Source organism: Lissotriton vulgaris, chromosome 8, assembly GCF_964263255.1.
Source record: "Lissotriton vulgaris chromosome 8, aLisVul1.2, whole genome shotgun sequence".
Lineage (NCBI taxonomy): Eukaryota > Metazoa > Chordata > Amphibia > Caudata > Salamandridae > Lissotriton > Lissotriton vulgaris.
In genome coordinates, this window is record NC_141696.1 from 153,766,741 (window position 1) to 153,780,149 (window position 13,409).

General features: G+C 43.5%; 11 non-coding genes across 11 annotated transcripts; all 11 read right to left on the bottom strand.

Moving 5' to 3' along the window:
* Nucleotides 1–250: 250 nt before the first annotated feature.
* On the bottom strand, nt 251–333 carry TRNAL-UAG (transfer RNA leucine (anticodon UAG)). The gene has a single exon. It is a non-coding gene; the product is annotated as a tRNA-Leu (tRNA).
* Nucleotides 334–1,357: 1,024 nt separating this feature from the next.
* Nucleotides 1,358–1,440, bottom strand: TRNAL-AAG (transfer RNA leucine (anticodon AAG)). Its single transcript has one exon. It is a non-coding gene; the product is annotated as a tRNA-Leu (tRNA).
* Nucleotides 1,441–2,346: 906 nt separating this feature from the next.
* On the bottom strand, nt 2,347–2,429 carry TRNAL-UAG (transfer RNA leucine (anticodon UAG)). The gene has a single exon. It is a non-coding gene; the product is annotated as a tRNA-Leu (tRNA).
* A 1,024-nt stretch (nt 2,430–3,453) lies between these two features.
* On the bottom strand, nt 3,454–3,536 carry TRNAL-AAG (transfer RNA leucine (anticodon AAG)). The gene has a single exon. It is a non-coding gene; the product is annotated as a tRNA-Leu (tRNA).
* A 191-nt stretch (nt 3,537–3,727) lies between these two features.
* Nucleotides 3,728–3,810, bottom strand: TRNAL-CAG (transfer RNA leucine (anticodon CAG)). Its single transcript has one exon. It is a non-coding gene; the product is annotated as a tRNA-Leu (tRNA).
* A 632-nt stretch (nt 3,811–4,442) lies between these two features.
* On the bottom strand, nt 4,443–4,525 carry TRNAL-UAG (transfer RNA leucine (anticodon UAG)). The gene has a single exon. It is a non-coding gene; the product is annotated as a tRNA-Leu (tRNA).
* A 1,298-nt stretch (nt 4,526–5,823) lies between these two features.
* On the bottom strand, nt 5,824–5,906 carry TRNAM-CAU (transfer RNA methionine (anticodon CAU)). The gene has a single exon. It is a non-coding gene; the product is annotated as a tRNA-Met (tRNA).
* A 632-nt stretch (nt 5,907–6,538) lies between these two features.
* On the bottom strand, nt 6,539–6,621 carry TRNAL-UAG (transfer RNA leucine (anticodon UAG)). The gene has a single exon. It is a non-coding gene; the product is annotated as a tRNA-Leu (tRNA).
* Nucleotides 6,622–8,634: 2,013 nt separating this feature from the next.
* Nucleotides 8,635–8,717, bottom strand: TRNAL-UAG (transfer RNA leucine (anticodon UAG)). The gene has a single exon. It is a non-coding gene; the product is annotated as a tRNA-Leu (tRNA).
* A 2,013-nt stretch (nt 8,718–10,730) lies between these two features.
* On the bottom strand, nt 10,731–10,813 carry TRNAL-UAG (transfer RNA leucine (anticodon UAG)). The gene has a single exon. It is a non-coding gene; the product is annotated as a tRNA-Leu (tRNA).
* Nucleotides 10,814–12,826: 2,013 nt separating this feature from the next.
* On the bottom strand, nt 12,827–12,909 carry TRNAL-UAG (transfer RNA leucine (anticodon UAG)). Its single transcript has one exon. It is a non-coding gene; the product is annotated as a tRNA-Leu (tRNA).
* Nucleotides 12,910–13,409: the final 500 nt, after the last annotated feature.

Here is a 13,409-nt window from a genome sequence, read left to right on the forward strand (position 1 = left end):
TCCATATTTGCATGGCCTGTCTGGCCAGGGCATACAAGAGCATGACTCTTCCAGATAAGCTCTTACATGGGTCCTATGCTCATATAGTAAGGACTGCACTTTGTCAGCAAGACTTTATACAACCGAAATATATGAGAAACCCCAGCTCTCTTGACTAGATGAGGACGGAATCACATCCCAGGTGAAGACCAACAGATGCAACTTCCATCAGATGTTAACCTGAAAAAGGAGATTACATCTCCAAAAGTCATGTCAGAAGTGGGATTCGAACCCACGCCTCCAGAGGAGACTGCGGCCTAAACACAGCGCCTTAGACCACTCGGCCATCCTGACAGTGCAGAGTCTTAAGAAATGTATAAAAGTCACTCAGAAATTTCTGCCTCCATGCAAGCCTGAAATAATTTAAACCTTCAAACACAAGGTGCAACTTTATGCACAGGACAATAAACACAGAAGATCACATGTGAAAGCATTTCATTTCACAGGTGTACAATTTTTATGCTTTTAGAATACCTCATACCTCTCACCAGCTATTTAGGGTCCTGTATCCTACTCACAAAATTACCTTGCCTGCGACCTCTCTCTCTACACAAACAACTACTGCACAGGAAGTAGGAAGGCAGAAGGTGGGGCATATTATGCAAATGTATGCTGTCATTGTGCCTTGCAGATTCATGCAGGATTTCTAGATCCTTGCTGGATACAAGAGAGCAGACCTTGTTTCAGATCAACTGTCCCTAGCAGGGAACGTCTGAGCACATGCAGTCTTTTGCTCTCTAGCCCCAGGCCTGGGACTTACCCTCACTGGCTGAGGCGTGAATTTCTGCATACCAACGTTGCATAGATGGTACGTTTGTGGTCGGTTTGGGATGGGTGGGAGGTCAAAAGCAGGGAAAAGTATGTCGCCTTCACTTCTAGTCTCCTCTTCTAGGCCTACCTGCCGTTCACTCACTCTGTCTTTGTTTCATTCTCTCCTTCCTCAACACCCCTTCTCAATTACTCGCTCTATCACTTGTGCTCTTTCCCCTTGCTCTGCATTTTATAGTGGAAACATCTCTTGAATGGAGCATTAGAAAATGAGGTTACATAAAATTAACAATCTACTTATTGGAAACCAAAAATATCACAAGACTGAATGTAACCCATTTCATTAATAAAAGGGACTTTTTAAGCACCCCCCAAAAAACACATAAAACACCACGAGTGCTAGAAGAATATTATACGAGCTTGAAGACAGAATTGGGCAAATTAATTTGCAGTTGAAACTGAAGTTTGTTACTTATTCAGATATTATATGCACTGCCAATTTTTAGCTGAGATTCTAAAAGAACTCAGAGACAAAATGGACTTAAAGTTTTGTCAGAAGTGGGATTCGAACCCACGCCTCCAGGAGAGACTGCGGCCTTAATGCAGCGCCTTAGACCACTCGGCCATCCTGACCACATTTGCTTGATCATCTACAGAGAGGGAAAGATATTGTGAACCAAAAAAAGCACACAACTTAGGTCATGAGTGGCTAGAGCAAGAAAAAAACTCACTGCACTTTTCCAAGTAGACAACCATATAAGCCCATGTGAGGGAAATGATCTGATTTTTTCTCTCTCAAGAAAAAAGTAGAGTAAACACACAATTGTCAGAAGTGGGATTTGAACCCACACCTCCAGAAGAGACTGCAACCTGAACGCAGCACCTTAGACCACTCGGCCATCCTGACTTGCATTTGTGGAACCTTCAAAAGGCCAGACAGCCATGCAAGTGGGGTACCGAAAAGGCATGCCCTCAATTTATTTATCCTATTATAAGTACTTCCAACAGATCTTTGAACAATCCATAGAGAGCAGTACCTATGAAAAACTCTTTAGACCTTTAAGGCGTACAAAGAGAAAGTGCTATTAACCAGCCACTTGAAAGGCCCAAAGCTGCTTTGAAATTGAGTCAACAGCCACCTCTTGGCTAGCTAAAGCAAATTCAACAAGGAATTTCAATGTCACAACATAGGGTGGAATACGCAAATCTAAGCAGCCCCTGATCACAGCCCTGAGGAAATTGCCGTAAGTGTGCTGGAGTCCAACTGTCTACCAGATGCTAGGCATTCTTCCATATTTGCATGGCCTGTCTGGCCAGGGCATACAAGAGCATGACTCTTCCAGATAAGCTCTTACATGGGTCCTATGCTCATATAGTAAGGACTGCACTTTGTCAGCAAGACTTTATACAACCGAAATATATGAGAAACCCCAGCTCTCTTGACTAGATGAGGACGGAATCACATCCCAGGTGAAGACCAACAGATGCAACTTCCATCAGATGTTAACCTGAAAAAGGAGATTACATCTCCAAAAGTCATGTCAGAAGTGAGATTCGAACCCACGCCTCCAGAGGAGACTGCGGCCTAAACACAGCGCCTTAGACCACTCGGCCATCCTGACAGTGCAGAGTCTTAAGAAATGTATAAAAGTCACTCAGAAATTTCTGCCTCCATGCAAGCCTGAAATAATTTAAACCTTCAAACACAAGGTGCAACTTTATGCACAGGACAATAAACACAGAAGATCACATGTGAAAGCATTTCATTTCACAGGTGTACAATTTTTATGCTTTTAGAATACCTCATACCTCTCACCAGCTATTTAGGGTCCTGTATCCTACTCACAAAATTACCTTGCCTGCGACCTCTCTCTCTACACAAACAACTACTGCACAGGAAGTAGGAAGGCAGAAGGTGGGGCATATTATGCAAATGTATGCTGTCATTGTGCCTTGCAGATTCATGCAGGATTTCTAGATCCTTGCTGGATACAAGAGAGCAGACCTTGTTTCAGATCAACTGTCCCTAGCAGGGAACGTCTGAGCACATGCAGTCTTTTGCTCTCTAGCCCCAGGCCTGGGACTTACCCTCACTGGCTGAGGCGTGAATTTCTGCATACCAACGTTGCATAGATGGTACGTTTGTGGTCGGTTTGGGATGGGTGGGAGGTCAAAAGCAGGGAAAAGTATGTCGCCTTCACTTCTAGTCTCCTCTTCTAGGCCTACCTGCCGTTCACTCACTCTGTCTTTGTTTCATTCTCTCCTTCCTCAACACCCCTTCTCAATTACTCGCTCTATCACTTGTGCTCTTTCCCCTTGCTCTGCATTTTATAGTGGAAACATCTCTTGAATGGAGCATTAGAAAATGAGGTTACATAAAATTAACAATCTACTTATTGGAAACCAAAAATATCACAAGACTGAATGTAACCCATTTCATTAATAAAAGGGACTTTTTAAGCACCCCCCAAAAAACACATAAAACACCACGAGTGCTAGAAGAATATTATACGAGCTTGAAGACAGAATTGGGCAAATTAATTTGCAGTTGAAACTGAAGTTTGTTACTTATTCAGATATTATATGCACTGCCAATTTTTAGCTGAGATTCTAAAAGAACTCAGAGACAAAATGGACTTAAAGTTTTGTCAGAAGTGGGATTCGAACCCACGCCTCCAGGAGAGACTGCGGCCTTAATGCAGCGCCTTAGACCACTCGGCCATCCTGACCACATTTGCTTGATCATCTACAGAGAGGGAAAGATATTGTGAACCAAAAAAAGCACACAACTTAGGTCATGAGTGGCTAGAGCAAGAAAAAAACTCACTGCACTTTTCCAAGTAGACAACCATATAAGCCCATGTGAGGGAAATGATCTGATTTTTTCTCTCCCAAGAAAAAAGTAGAGTAAACACACAATTGTCAGAAGTGGGATTTGAACCCACGCCTCCAGAAGAGACTGCGACCTGAACGCAGCGCCTTAGACCACTCGGCCATCCTGACTTGCATTTGTGGAACCTTCCACAGGCCAGACAGCCATGCAAGTGGGGTACCGAAAAGGCATGCCCTCAATTTATTTATCCTATTATAAGTACTTCCAACAGATCTTTGAACAATCCATAGAGAGCAGTACCTATGAAGAACTCTTTAGACCTTTAAGGCGTACAAAGAGAAAGTGCTATTAACCAGCCACTTGAAAGGCCCAAAGCTGCTTTGAAATTGAGTCAACAGCCACCTCTTGGCTAGATAAAGCAAATTCAACAAGGAATTTCAATGTCACAACATAGGGTGGAATACGCAAATCTAAGCAGCCCCTGATCACAGCCCTGAGGAAATTGCCGTAAGTGTGCTGGAGTCCAACTGTCTACCAGATGCTAGGCATTCTTCCATATTTGCATGGCCTGTCTGGCCAGGGCATACAAGAGCATGACTCTTCCAGATGAGCTATTACATGGGTCCTATGCTCATATAGTAAGGACTGCACTTTGTCAGCAAGACTTTATACAACCGAAATATATGAGAAACCCCAGCTCTCTTGACTAGATGAGGACGGAATCACATCCCAGGTGAAGACCAACAGATGCAACTTCCATCAGATGTTAACCTGAAAAAGGAGATTACATCTCCAAAAGTCATGTCAGAAGTGGGATTCGAACCCACGCCTCCAGAGGAGACTGCGGCCTAAACACAGCGCCTTAGACCACTCGGCCATCCTGACAGTGCAGAGTCTTAAGAAATGTATAAAAGTCACTCAGAAATTTCTGCCTCCATGCAAGCCTGAAATAATTTAAACCTTCAAACACAAGGTGCAACTTTATGCACAGGACAATAAACACAGAAGATCACATGTGAAAGCATTTCATTTCACAGGTGTACAATTTTTATGCTTTTAAAATACCTCATACCTCTCACCAGCTATTTAGGGTCCTGTATCCTACTCACAAAATTACCTTGCCTGCGACCTCTCTCTCTACACAAACAACTACTGCACAGGAAGTAGGAAGGCAGAAGGTGGGGCATATTATGCAAATGTATGCTGTCATTGTGCCTTGCAGATTCATGCAGGATTTCTAGATCCTTGCTGGATACAAGAGAGCAGACCTTGTTTCAGATCAACTGTCCCTAGCAGGGAACGTCTGAGCACATGCAGTCTTTTGCTCTCTAGCCCCTGGTCTGGGACTTACCCTCACTGGCTGAGGCGTGAATTTCTGCATACCAACGTTGCATAGATGGTACGTTTGTGGTCGGTTTGGGATGGGTGGGAGGTCAAAAGCATGGAAAAGTATGTCGCCTTCACTTCTAGTCTCCTCTTCTAGGCCTACCTGCCGTTCACTCACTCTGTCTTTGTTTCATTCTCTCCTTCCTCAACACCCCTTCTCACTCACTCGCTCTATCACTTGTGCTCTTTCCCCTTGCTCTGCATTTCATAGTGGAAACATCTCTTGAATGGAGCATTAGAAAATGAGGTTACATAAAATTAACAATCTACTTATTGGAAACCAAAAATATCACAAGACTGAATGTAACCCATTTCATTAATAAAAGGGACTTTTTAAGCACCCCCCAAAAAACACATAAAACACCACGAGTGCTAGAAGAATATTATACGAGCTTGAAGACAGAATTGGGCAAATTAATTTGCAGTTGAAACTGAAGTTTGTTACTTATTCAGATATTATATGCACTGCCAATTTTTAGCTGAGATTCTAAAAGAACTCAGAGACAAAATAGACTTAAAGTTTTGTCAGAAGTGGGATTCGAACCCACGCCTCCAGGAGAAACTGCGGCCTTAACGCAGCGCCTTAGATCAATCGGCCATCCTGACCACATTTGCTTGATCATCTACAGAGAGGGAAAGATATTGTGAACCAAAAAAAGCACACATCTTAGGTCATGAGTGGCTAGAGCAAGAAAAAAACTCACTGCACTTTTCCAAGTAGACAACCATATAAGCCGATGTGAGGGAAATGATCAGATTTTTTCTCTCTCAAGAAAAAAGTAGAGTAAACACACAATTGTCAGAAGTGGGATTTGAACCCACACCTCCAGAAGAGACTGCAACATGAACGCAGCACCTTAGACCACTCGGCCATCCTGACTTGCATTTGTGGAACCTTCAACAGGCCAGACAGCCATGCAAGTGGGGTACCGAAAAGGCATGCCCTCAATTTATTTATCCTATTATAAGTACTTCCAACAGATCTTTGAACAATCCATAGAGAGCAGTACCTATGAAGAACTCTTTAGACCTTTAAGGCGTACAAAGAGAAAGTGCTATTAACCAGCCACTTGAAAGGCCCAAAGCTGCTTTGAAATTGAGTCAACAGCCACCTCTTGGCTAGCTAAAGCAAATTCAACAAGGAATTTCAATGTCACAAGATAGGGTGGAATACGCAAATCTAAGCAGCCCCTGATCACAGCCCTGAGGAAATTGCCGTAAGTGTGCTGGAGTCCAACTGTCTACCAGATGCTAGGCATTCTTCCATATTTGCATGGCCTGTCTGGCCAGGGCATACAAGAGCATGACTCTTCCAGATGAGCTCTTACATGGGTCCTATGCTCATATAGTAAGGACTGCACTTTGTCAGCAAGACTTTATACAACCGAAATATATGAGAAACCCCAGCTCTCTTGACTAGATGAGGACGGAATCACATCCCAGGTGAAGACCAACAGATGCAACTTCCATCAGATGTTAACCTGAAAAAGGAGATTACATCTCCAAAAGTCATGTCAGAAGTGGGATTCGAACCCACGCCTCCAGAGGAGACTGCGGCCTAAACACAGCACCTTAGACCACTCAGCCATCCTGACAGTGCAGAGTCTTAAGAAATGTATAAAAGTCACTCAGAAATTTCTGCCTCCATGCAAGCCTGAAATAATTTAAACCTTCAAACACAAGGTGCAACTTTATGCACAGGACAATAAACACAGAAGATCACATGTGAAAGCATTTCATTTCACAGGTGTACCATTTTTATGCTTTTAGAATACCTCATACCTCTCACCAGCTATTTAGGGTCCTGTATCCTACTCACAAAATTACCTTGCCTGCGACCTCTCTCTCTACACAAACAACTACTGCACAGGAAGTAGGAAGGCAGAAGGTGGGGCATATTATGCAAATGTATGCTGTCATTGTGCCTTGCAGATTCATGCAGGATTTCTAGATCCTTGCTGGATACAAGAGAGCAGACCTTGTTTCAGATCAACTGTCCCTAGCAGGGAACGTCTGAGCACATGCAGTCTTTTGCTCTCTAGCCCCTGGCCTGGGACTTACCCTCACTGGCTGAGGCGTGAATTTCTGCATACCAACGTTGCATAGATGGTACGTTTGTGGTCGGTTTGGGATGGGTGGGAGGTCAAAAGCAGGGAAAAGTATGTCGCCTTCACTTCTAGTCTCCTCTTCTAGGCCTACCTGCCGTTCACTCACTCTGTCTTTGTTTCATTCTCTCCTTCCTCAACACCCCTTCTCACTCACTCGCTCTATCACTTGTGCTCTTTCCCCTTGCTCTGCATTTCATAGTGGAAACATCTCTTGAATGGAGCATTAGAAAATGAGGTTACATAAAATTAACAATCTACTTATTGGAAACCAAAAATATCACAAGACTGAATGTAACCCATTTCATTAATAAAAGGGACTTTTTAAGCACCCCCCAAAAAACATATAAAACACCACGAGTGCTAGAAGAATATTATACGAGCTTGAAGACAGAATTGGGCAAATTAATTTGCAGTTGAAACTGAAGTTTGTTACTTATTCAGATATTATATGCACTGCCAATTTTTAGCTGAGATTCTAAAAGAACTCAGAGACAAAATGGACTTAAAGTTTTGTCAGAAGTGGGATTCGAACCCACGCCTCCAGGTGAGACTGCGGCCTTAACGCAGCGTCTTAGACCACTCAGCCATCCTGACCACATTTGCTTGATCATCTACAGAGAGGGAAAGATATTGTGAACCAAAAAAAGCACACAACTTAGGTCATGAGTGGCTAGAGCAAGAAAAAAACTCACTGCACTTTTCCAAGTAGACAACCATATAAGCCCATGTGAGGGAAATGATCTGATTTTTTCTCTCCCAAGAAAAAAGTAGAGTAAACACACAATTGTCAGAAGTGGGATTTGAACCCACGCCTCCAGAAGCGACTGCGACCTGAACGTAGCGCCTTAGACCACTCGGCCATCCTGACTTGCATTTGTGGAACCTTCCACAGGCCAGACAGCCATGCAAGTGGGGTACCGAAAAGGCATGCCCTCAATTTATTTATCCTATTATAAGTACTTCCAACAGCTCTTTGAACAATCCATAGAGAGCAGTACCTATGAAGAACGCTTTAGACCTTTAAGGCGTACAAAGAGAAAGTGCTATTAACCAGCCACTTGAAAGGCCCAAAGCTGCTTTGAAATTGAGTCAACAGCCACCTCTTGGCTAGCTAAAGCAAATTCAACAAGGAATTTCAATGTCACAACATAGGGTGGAATACGCAAATCTAAGCAGCCCCTGATCACAGCCCTGAGGAAATTGCCGTAAGTGTGCTGGAGTCCAACTGTCTACCAGATGCTAGGCATTCTTCCATATTTGCATGGCCTGTCTGGCCAGGGCATACAAGAGCATGACTCTTCCAGATGAGCTCTTACATGGGTCCTATGCTCATATAGTAAGGACTGCACTTTGTCAGCAAGACTTTATACAACCGAAATATATGAGAAACCTCAGCTCTCTTGACTAGATGAGGACGGAATCACATCCCAGGTGAAGACCAACAGATGCAACTTCCATCAGATGTTAACCTGAAAAAGGAGATTACATCTCCAAAAGTCATGTCAGAAGTGGGATTCGAACCCACGTCTCCAGAGGAGACTGCGGCCTAAACACAGCGCCTTAGACCACTCGGCCATCCTGACAGTGCAGAGTCTTAAGAAATGTATAAAAGTCACTCAGAAATTTCTGCCTCCTTGCAAGCCTGAAATAATTTAAACCTTCAAACACAAGGTGCAACTTTATGCACAGGACAATAAACACAGAAGATCACATGTGAAAGCATTTCATTTCACAGGTGTACAATTTTTATGCTTTTAAAATACCTCATACCTCTCACCAGCTATTTAGGGTCCTGTATCCTACTCACAAAATTACCTTGCCTGCGACCTCTCTCTCTACACAAACAACTACTGCACAGGAAGTAGGAAGGCAGAAGGTGGGGCATATTATGCAAATGTATGCTGTCATTGTGCCTTGCAGATTCATGCAGGATTTCTAGATCCTTGCTGGATACAAGAGAGCAGACCTTGTTTCAGATCAACTGTCCCTAGCAGGGAACGTCTGAGCACATGCAGTCTTTTGCTCTCTAGCCCCTGGCCTGGGACTTACCCTCACTGGCTGAGGCGTGAATTTCTGCATACCAACGTTGCATAGATGGTACGTTTGTGGTCGGTTTGGGATGGGTGGGAGGTCAAAAGCAGGGAAAAGTATGTCGCCTTCACTTCTAGTCTCCTCTTCTAGGCCTACCTGCCGTTCACTCACTCTGTCTTTGTTTCATTCTCTCCTTCCTCAACACCCCTTCTCACTCACTCGCTCTATCACTTGTGCTCTTTCCCCTTGCTCTGCATTTCATAGTGGAAACATCTCTTGAATGGAGCATTAGAAAATGAGGTTACATAAAATTAACAATCTACTTATTGGAAACCAAAAATATCACAAGACTGAATGTAACCCATTTCATTAATAAAAGGGACTTTTTAAGCACCCCCCAAAAAACACATAAAACACCACGAGTGCTAGAAGAATATTATACGAGCTTGAAGACAGAATTGGGCAAATTAATTTGCAGTTGAAACTGAAGTTTGTTACTTATTCAGATATTATATGCACTGCCAATTTTTAGCTGAGATTCTAAAAGAACTCAGAGACAAAATGGACTTAAAGTTTTGTCAGAAGTTGGATTCGAACCCACGCCTCCAGGTGAGACTGCGGCCTTAACGCAGCGTCTTAGACCACTCAGCCATCCTGACCACATTTGCTTGATCATCTACAGAGAGGGAAAGATATTGTGAACCAAAAAAAGCACACAACTTAGGTCATGAGTGGCTAGAGCAAGAAAAAAACTCACTGCACTTTTCCAAGTAGACAACCATATAAGCCCATGTGAGGGAAATGATCTGATTTTTTCTCTCCCAAGAAAAAAGTAGAGTAAACACACAATTGTCAGAAGTGGGATTTGAACCCACGCCTCCAGAAGCGACTGCGACCTGAACGTAGCGCCTTAGACCACTCGGCCATCCTGACTTGCATTTGTGGAACCTTCCACAGGCCAGACAGCCATGCAAGTGGGGTACCGAAAAGGCATGCCCTCAATTTATTTATCCTATTATAAGTACTTCCAACAGCTCTTTGAACAATCCATAGAGAGCAGTACCTATGAAGAACGCTTTAGACCTTTAAGGCGTACAAAGAGAAAGTGCTATTAACCAGCCACTTGAAAGGCCCAAAGCTGCTTTGAAATTGAGTCAACAGCCACCTCTTGGCTAGCTAAAGCAAATTCAACAAGGAATTTCAATGTCACAACATAGGGTGGAATACGCAAATCTAAGCAGCCCCTGATCACAGCCCTGAGGAAATTGCCGTAAGTGTGCTGGAGTCCAACTGTCTACCAGATGCTAGGCATTCTTCCATATTTGCATGGCCTGTCTGGCCAGGGCATACAAGAGCATGACTCTTCCAGATGAGCTCTTACATGGGTCCTATGCTCATATAGTAAGGACTGCACTTTGTCAGCAAGACTTTATACAACCGAAATATATGAGAAACCTCAGCTCTCTTGACTAGATGAGGACGGAATCACATCCCAGGTGAAGACCAACAGATGCAACTTCCATCAGATGTTAACCTGAAAAAGGAGATTACATCTCCAAAAGTCATGTCAGAAGTGGGATTCGAACCCACGTCTCCAGAGGAGACTGCGGCCTAAACACAGCGCCTTAGACCACTCGGCCATCCTGACAGTGCAGAGTCTTAAGAAATGTATAAAAGTCACTCAGAAATTTCTGCCTCCTTGCAAGCCTGAAATAATTTAAACCTTCAAACACAAGGTGCAACTTTATGCACAGGACAATAAACACAGAAGATCACATGTGAAAGCATTTCATTTCACAGGTGTACAATTTTTATGCTTTTAAAATACCTCATACCTCTCACCAGCTATTTAGGGTCCTGTATCCTACTCACAAAATTACCTTGCCTGCGACCTCTCTCTCTACACAAACAACTACTGCACAGGAAGTAGGAAGGCAGAAGGTGGGGCATATTATGCAAATGTATGCTGTCATTGTGCCTTGCAGATTCATGCAGGATTTCTAGATCCTTGCTGGATACAAGAGAGCAGACCTTGTTTCAGATCAACTGTCCCTAGCAGGGAACGTCTGAGCACATGCAGTCTTTTGCTCTCTAGCCCCTGGCCTGGGACTTACCCTCACTGGCTGAGGCGTGAATTTCTGCATACCAACGTTGCATAGATGGTACGTTTGTGGTCGGTTTGGGATGGGTGGGAGGTCAAAAGCAGGGAAAAGTATGTCGCCTTCACTTCTAGTCTCCTCTTCTAGGCCTACCTGCCGTTCACTCACTCTGTCTTTGTTTCATTCTCTCCTTCCTCAACACCCCTTCTCACTCACTCGCTCTATCACTTGTGCTCTTTCCCCTTGCTCTGCATTTCATAGTGGAAACATCTCTTGAATGGAGCATTAGAAAATGAGGTTACATAAAATTAACAATCTACTTATTGGAAACCAAAAATATCACAAGACTGAATGTAACCCATTTCATTAATAAAAGGGACTTTTTAAGCACCCCCCAAAAAACACATAAAACACCACGAGTGCTAGAAGAATATTATACGAGCTTGAAGACAGAATTGGGCAAATTAATTTGCAGTTGAAACTGAAGTTTGTTACTTATTCAGATATTATATGCACTGCCAATTTTTAGCTGAGATTCTAAAAGAACTCAGAGACAAAATGGACTTAAAGTTTTGTCAGAAGTGGGATTCGAACCCACGCCTCCAGGTGAGACTGCGGCCTTAACGCAGCGTCTTAGACCACTCAGCCATCCTGACCACATTTGCTTGATCATCTACAGAGAGGGAAAGATATTGTGAACCAAAAAAAGCACACAACTTAGGTCATGAGTGGCTAGAGCAAGAAAAAAACTCACTGCACTTTTCCAAGTAGACAACCATATAAGCCCATGTGAGGGAAATGATCTGATTTTTTCTCTCCCAAGAAAAAAGTAGAGTAAACACACAATTGTCAGAAGTGGGATTTGATCCCACGCCTCCAGAAGCGACTGCGACCTGAACGTAGCGCCTTAGACCACTCGGCCATCCTGACTTGCATTTGTGGAACCTTCCACAGGCCAGACAGCCATGCAAGTGGGGTACCGAAAAGGCATGCCCTCAATTTATTTATCCTATTATAAGTACTTCCAACAGCTCTTTGAACAATCCATAGAGAGCAGTACCTATGAAGAACGCTTTAGACCTTTAAGGCGTACAAAGAGAAAGTGCTATTAACCAGCCACTTGAAAGGCCCAAAGCTGCTTTGAAATTGAGTCAACAGCCACCTCTTGGCTAGCTAAAGCAAATTCAACAAGGAATTTCAATGTCACAACATAGGGTGGAATACGCAAATCTAAGCAGCCCCTGATCACAGCCCTGAGGAAATTGCCGTAAGTGTGCTGGAGTCCAACTGTCTACCAGATGCTAGGCATTCTTCCATATTTGCATGGCCTGTCTGGCCAGGGCATACAAGAGCATGACTCTTCCAGATGAGCTCTTACATGGGTCCTATGCTCATATAGTAAGGACTGCACTTTGTCAGCAAGACTTTATACAACCGAAATATATGAGAAACCTCAGCTCTCTTGACTAGATGAGGACGGAATCACATCCCAGGTGAAGACCAACAGATGCAACTTCCATCAGATGTTAACCTGAAAAAGGAGATTACATCTCCAAAAGTCATGTCAGAAGTGGGATTCGAACCCACGTCTCCAGAGGAGACTGCGGCCTAAACACAGCGCCTTAGACCACTCGGCCATCCTGACAGTGCAGAGTCTTAAGAAATGTATAAAAGTCACTCAGAAATTTCTGCCTCCTTGCAAGCCTGAAATAATTTAAACCTTCAAACACAAGGTGCAACTTTATGCACAGGACAATAAACACAGAAGATCACATGTGAAAGCATTTCATTTCACAGGTGTACAATTTTTATGCTTTTAAAATACCTCATACCTCTCACCAGCTATTTAGGGTCCTGTATCCTACTCACAAAATTACCTTGCCTGCGACCTCTCTCTCTACACAAACAACTACTGCACAGGAAGTAGGAAGGCAGAAGGTGGGGCATATTATGCAAATGTATGCTGTCATTGTGCCTTGCAGATTCATGCAGGATTTCTAGATCCTTGCTGGATACAAGAGAGCAGACCTTGTTTCAGATCAACTGTCCCTAGCAGGGAACGTCTGAGCACATGCAGTCTTTTGCTCTCTAGCCCCTGGTCTGGGACTTACCCTCACTGGCTGAGGCGTGAATTTCTGCATACCA